This window comes from Muntiacus reevesi, chromosome X (assembly GCF_963930625.1).
Source record: "Muntiacus reevesi chromosome X, mMunRee1.1, whole genome shotgun sequence".
Taxonomy (NCBI): Eukaryota; Metazoa; Chordata; class Mammalia; order Artiodactyla; family Cervidae; genus Muntiacus; species Muntiacus reevesi.
Window position 1 is genome coordinate 111794962 of NC_089271.1, and position 7056 is coordinate 111802017.

The 7056-nt window shown below is 36.1% G+C and overlaps 1 pseudogene; it reads right to left on the bottom strand.

Moving 5' to 3' along the window:
* Nucleotides 1–1428: 1428 nt before the first annotated feature.
* On the bottom strand, nucleotides 1429–3851 carry LOC136153595 (small ribosomal subunit protein eS1-like; annotated as a pseudogene).
* Nucleotides 3852–7056: the final 3205 nt, after the last annotated feature.

The following is a 7056-nucleotide window of genomic DNA, read 5'->3' on the forward strand; positions in this document are numbered from 1 at the left end:
TGAAAAAGCTGGCTTGAAACTCAACATTCAAAAAACCAAGATCATGGCATTTGTTTCTATCACTTTATGGCAAATAGAAGGGGAAAATGTGGAAGCAGTGACAGATTTTATTTTCTTGGGATCCAAAATCACTGCAGATGGTGACTGCAGCCATGAAATTAAAAAACACTTGCTCCTTGGAAGAAAAGCTATGAGACAGCATATTGAAAAGCAGATACATTACTTTGCAAACAAAGGTCAATAGAGCCAAAGCTATGGTTTTTCCAGTGGTCATGTGTGGATGTAAGAGTTGGACAATAAAATAGGCTGAGCACCGAAGAATTGATACCTTCAAACTGAGGAGCTGGAAAAGACTCTTAAGAGTCCCTTGAACTGCAAGGAGATGAAACCTGGCAATCCGAAAGGAAATCAACCCTGAATATTCATTAGAAGGACTGATGCTGAAGCTGAAGCTCCAGTACTTTGGCCACCTGATGCAAACAGCTGATTCATTGGAAAAGACCCTGATACTGGGAAAGATTGAAGGCAAAAGGAGAAGGGGGCAGCAGAGAATGAGATGGTTAAACAGCATCACTGACTCAACGGGCATGAATTTGAGCAAACTCTGGGAGATAGTAGAGGACAGAAGCATCTTTTCCTATATTCATTCATCATGTATATATCTTCTTTCATGAGGTGTCTCTTCAGGTCTCTTGTCCGTTTTTTAATTGGGTTGTTGCTTTCTTACTGTTAAGTTTTAAGAGCTCTTTATATATTTTGAGCTACAGTCCTTTATCAGATGTCTTTTGCAAATATCTTCTGCCAGTCTGTGCATTGTCTTCTCATTCTCTTGACAGTATTTTTTGCAGAACAGAAGTTTATAATTTTAATGATGTTCAAGTTATCAATTATTTCTATCATGGATCATGCCTTTGGAATGGTATATAAAAAGTCATTGTTATACCCAAGGTCATCTACATTTTCCAAGTTATATTCTATTAATTTTGTAATCCTGCATTTTATGCTTAGGTAGGTGATCTATTTTGAGTTAATTTTTGAGAAAGATCTGTGTCTAGATTCTTTTTTTTTTTTTCTTGGCATGTCAATGTCCAGTCATTTTATCACTTTTCATTGAAAAGACTGTTTTCTCTCCATTATATTGTCTTTGTTCCTTTGTTAATTGAGTCTGTTTAATTGGGTCTATTTCTGGGCTCTCTATTCTATTCCATTGATAATTTTTCTATTCTTTCACTAAAACCACACTGTCTTAATTACTGTGGCTTTATTGTAAGTCTTGAAGTTGGGTAGTATCAATCCAAATTTGTCTTCTCCTTGAGGATTGTGTTGTGTTAGCTATCCATGGTTATTGCTTTTACTTAAAAACTAGAGTCAGTTTGTCAATGTCCACAAAATAAGATCTTTTATTTGTCACCATTAAAAGTCTGCATTTTAAACAGATTCTTGGACTGGTGGCGCGTATCCATCAGCTCATTCAACTTTAACACCTGTCTTGTTCCCAGTAGCTTTTCCAGTACTACCTTCACCATGTAGCTCCATGAGTTTTCCCAATTCAAATTTGGACTTCTTCAGCATTTTTACTTTTCTAACGAAGACATCATGGAGCGGATAAATAGATTGGCAAGCCTTTTCTATGTCTTTTCCAATACTATCTGGAATCAGTTTATTGACCACCTCTTTCAAGTCATTTGTCTGCTGGTGCTGAGCATAAGAGGTTTTCTGAATCTGATTGTTGCGTTTTTTAGTAAAACCCACACAGAGTAACCTTTGGTAGTCTTGACATCAACGTGAGCTTCAATCATGGTCTGCCATTTTTTGACCATGTGGAGCATATTTTGTCACGGGTAAGATCCATACCATGAAAATTAGTCAGGCAGTTTTTGCCCTGAACATCCTCAGTAATTAGCTTGAATTTTCTAAATGCTACTTCATCATTCTGCAGATCAGCAAGAGTCACTTCAAAAGCATGATCTTTGAGGCCATCAGATGCGATTTTGATTCCTTGAGTTTTCATAACCAGTGTTTTCCCAATATTCCTTATATTGAACATAGCTGGTGTTTTCACATCATACCAATCTTTTTAAGAAAATGGGTTAACAACTTTCTTCTTGGCTCCCTTTTTGCCTTCTTTCACAAGGTGCTGGTTCTTGCCGACCACCATGGTGCCACTCAGAGCCGAAAGGGCTTTCCTGGGATTTTAATTGGGACTAAATTGAATATATAAAATTAATTGGAAAGAAGTGACATCTTGAAAATACTGATTCTTCCTATCCATGCATATGGAACATCTCCATTTACTTAGAACTTTGATTTCTTTCATTAGAGTTGTGTAGTTCTTTTCCATATTTTTAACATAAAACACGAAAGTGTATGTTCCTTAACTAGTCCTGTAAGGTGAAGTCAAGGTCTTCTCTTGAGATGTATCCAGAGTTCTGTTCCTCATCCTTATGAAATGCATACTAACAGTGAATACTAGTTACATTTTACTTCTAGTTACATTTCTATGTTATTATTATTTCTAGTTACATTTTACTTGCATTGGAGCAATAACTTAAAAAGCAACAATCTGAGAGAGGCTTTGTAATTTTTATAATATTTTTACAAATTTTTAATTTTCTTGCTCACTCCAAATTAATACAGATTTATTTTAGAGCACACCTTTATTGTGTTTTCCCAAGGCTTTTGTCTGAGCATTCCTACATGAAAGAAAGCTTTATTTTTATAGTTATATCACATTGATTTCTTTGACATTTAATTGAATTGTTATTATAGCAAGTGTAATTAGCATATAAAAACATTTTCAAATATACAAATGATTCTTGATAAGCGTACACCTCAACCAGTAGGAAAAGGACCACATAAGCACACAAGGAGATGCCTACCAGCCATGAGCTTTACATGTGCTACAAGTATTACATGCATCATAGAGGACCCAGAAACCACTCAGAGGTCAGCTAACAGAACTTCTACTGTTTATTGTTTATTTATTTTGCTTTATTTTTATGAAATAAAATCACAAAGGAAAAAGGAACAAAAAGCAACTTTAATCACCATTCTATATTTAGAAACTGTCAATAGAATAGGTTTAAAGAATAGAATTTTAAAGGTTTTTGAGGGGTGGGTATTGTGTGTGATGTTTGTGGTGTGCTTCGACAGAATTTTTGCAGTTATTTAATTATGAAATGTTTTATATAGACTTCTTGATGATGGCTATTTTGACAGGAATGAGGTAATAACCTCATTGTAGTTTTGATTTGTATTTTTCTAACAATTAGCAATGTTGAGCATCTTTTCATGTGCCTGTTGGCCATCTGCATGTCTTCTTTGGATAAATGTCTATTTAGATCTTCTGCCCAGTTTTTGATTGGGTTATCTGCTTATTTTTTATATTGAGCTGTTTGCATATTTTCAAAATTAATTCCTTGTTGGTTGCACAGTTTGCAAATATTTTCTTCCATTCTGTAGGTTATCTTTTCATTTTGTTTATAGTTTCCTTTGCTGTGCAAAAGCTTTTGAGTTTAATTAGGCCCCATTTGTTTATTTTTGTTTTTATTTTCATTACTCTAGGAGACGGTTCCAAAAAATATTGCCGCAATTTATGTCAAAGGGTATTCTATGTTTTTCTCTAGGAGTTTTATAGTATCCAGTCTTACATTTAGGTCTTTAACCCAAAAGCATAGAGACTATTATAATGAACACCTATGTGCCAACAACTCAGCATATGAAATAAACATTGGAGATATAAATAAAACCTCCTGTTTATCTTTATGTATCCATCTGGGTCCCAACAAGAAACATAGTGACACACTCAATATGAGATCATTCCAAGAGATTTTGATAGAAAAATGACTATTTACAAAGGTGTGGGTATGAGAGAGCTACAAAAAAACAGTGCAGAAATTTGGGATTAGTAGCAACAAAGCTGTTACCATCCTTAGACCCAAAGGGATAAGAAAAGGGGATATGCGTGGAATCCAAAGAATATCATGTAGAATTGGCCTTTCTGAGTGTAGCAGAGACCTCTGGTCAAACATAGGCAGTCTGAGGTGACCTCACAGAGAGGGAGCCAGAAGAATACTTTCCACCCTCTTTCTGAATTCCCAGTGGTTTCCCCATTGTCCAAATCCTTCCTGAAGCCACAGAACATGGAGAACCCGGTTATGCAGTTGATACATGTCAGCCTCCCCTGGCAGAGAGCAGAGAGTGGAGAAGAGAGTTAACTGAAGAGGCAGATATCAGTTATTCAGCTTTCTCATCCCATCCCACTCTCTTCTTCCTCTCATCCACAGAGGTATCACTAATCTGAATTTAGTGTTCAGTATTTCCATTCAAAACTGTGTACTTTTACCATACTGTTTAGTCTGGTAGTTACTACAGTTATCTACCAAACACAATCCTAAAGGAAATCAACACTGAATATTCTCTAGAAGGACTGATGCTGAAGCTGAAACTCCAGTACTTTGGCCACCTGATACGAACAGCCAACTCATTACTGGGAAAAGATTGAGGGCAGGAAGAGAAGGGGTGACAGAGGATGAGATGGATGGAAGGCATCACCAACTCAATGGACATGAATTTAGCAAACTCTGGGAGATAGTGAAGGACAGGGAAGCCTGGTGTGCTGCAGTTCATGGGGTTGCAAAGAGTCAGACATGACTTAAGACTAAACAACAACAACCAAATACTTGGGGTGATCTTACACTCACATAGTAAGATTATACTTCCCAGTCCTTTAAAGTTCAGTGTGACTATGTGACTTTCTTTGGACAATGAAATATGAGTGAAAAGGAAATGTGCCCCTTCCAGGGAGAAGCTTTAAGAACTACCATGCAAGTCACTTTATCTGCTTCCCACTGGTAAAGTGATCAGTGAAGCAAGCATGTGATAAAATGAAGTTTATATCAGCCTGGGACTCTGAATTACTCATGAACAGAAGCCCCAGATAATCTGTGCTGGATGTATCATGGATCGAAGTCACTGAGATTTCAGAGTGTTTGTTAAAGTAGCATAACTTAGCTTGTCTAAACAAAAATGTTTTACATAGTTTTAAACTTTGTATAAATTATATTCTGCCATATTTATCATACAGCAGTTTTTTCCTTGACTATTTTTTTAACACCAAAAACATTTTATATTGGGGTATTTTGAAATTCACTCATTCTAATGCAGGTAGCATATAAAAATCTATAATATTTAACTGTTTTCCCATTGATAGAACAGTTAAGATACAATTTTTGCCATGACTCATAACGAGTATTCTGGTACATGTCTTCTGTGCAGATGTGCAAGAATTTCACTAGGGGATATACTCAGGGGAGGAACAGCATGCTTTTAAGCTTTTCAAAGAAAGTAACGGGTTGGGAGGAGACTTTGATCATTATGAACCATAGTTTCTATCAAAAAGGTTTTCAGAAATCTTTGTCCCTCAGGAGTGTGAAAACTGCCTCTCTCAGAACACTAAAATATAATATTCAGGAAAATTCTATTTTAAAATTGGCCTGACCTTGAGAAGACCAAAATCATCCTTAAAAATTAAAGTGATCCACCTCAGAGAACAAATGGTTACACAAAATAACACCAATTTACTCTTCTAAAAATCTCTCAGGATAAAAGGCAAATTGAGATAAAGGAAAAAAATGGTATATTTTGGAGTTGGTTCTTGAAAAATTTTCTTTTTACAGATATAGTGAGAAATAAAACTACATAATCAGCCACTAACTGATTAAAAGTATTATCAGCAAAGACAATTGGTGACTAAACAATATGCTACCAGTCATGGGTCAGGGAACGATAGTACAGAATTACCCATATTATCTTTCCCATTCTCAGTTTAGGTTACTAATATCAAATAATCACCTTTATTTTTTTTAAAAAAGCAATCTGAGTAACAGGATTGGTTCCCCCACCCCACCCCACTCCTACCCAAAGGTGATGAGAAATAGAGAAACATTCTGGAAATATTTGAATGAGAAAGGAAAATGCCTCAGAACATGTCGTGTACATGTCTTTAGAATCCACCATACAAAAATATCCTGTAGTAAAAGATATCTGTGTAGGTAACAAGTATTGCAGACTGTAATATTAAGAACATAAGGTATAGTAATAGTATTTATTTTTATGGTACTCAAGGCCATAGAAAACAGTTATGAAGATGATTATAAAAGTACGGAAACTTTTGGATGGAGTGGAGCACATATGGAAAGCAGATTATGAAACACTCTGGTAATAGCCTAGTTGGTTTTTTAAAATCTGGAGTCTGTCACAATATACATGAAAATATCAAGAGCTGTTCTCTAAGCAGTGGGATTGTGTACACTTTTAAATTTCATTTTTTATGTATACATATATCTAGTTTTCTATAAAATTAAATATTAAAAACAGTATACATTACATTTAAATTACTTATGTTAAGAATTTGTTAATGGCTGGAAGAAAAAAAACAAAAAAAATTTTTTTGCCTTCACATCAGCATTTTTCAACTGCCACTTTCTTGACTTTCAGTATAGGGCTTTCATTTTGTTTCCATGTGTTCAGACTCAGGCCACTGGGATGTGCTCACCTCCAGAGACTAGTGTGATAATAAGAGGAAATGCCAAACGAGAACCTTCTTTCTTCACGTCCAGTTACTCTTCTCCCTCCCTCTAGGCCTGTCTGAAGCCCAGAATAACAAAGTCTGTTGATAAACGTACAAACTAGTCTGCAGCAGAGTGGGGGCTCATATCACAGAGCAAGAGTGCCCAGCCAAGCTCTCAGTTGCTGTTTCAGCTGCACACCTTTTTCATACCAGTTTCTGCCCCCTACTCCTCCACAACACTTCCCCTATCCCAAGGTCATGTACCCATTCATTCTTCTTTTTTTTTTCATTTATTTTTATTAGTTGGAGGCTAATTACTTTACAATATTGTAGTGGGTTTTGTCATACATTGACATGAATCAGCCATGGATTTACATGTATTCCCCATCCCGATCCCCCCCTCCCACCTCCCTCTCTAACCAATCCCTCTGGGTCTTCCCAGTGCACCAGGCCCGAGCACTTGTCTCATGCACCCATTCATTCTT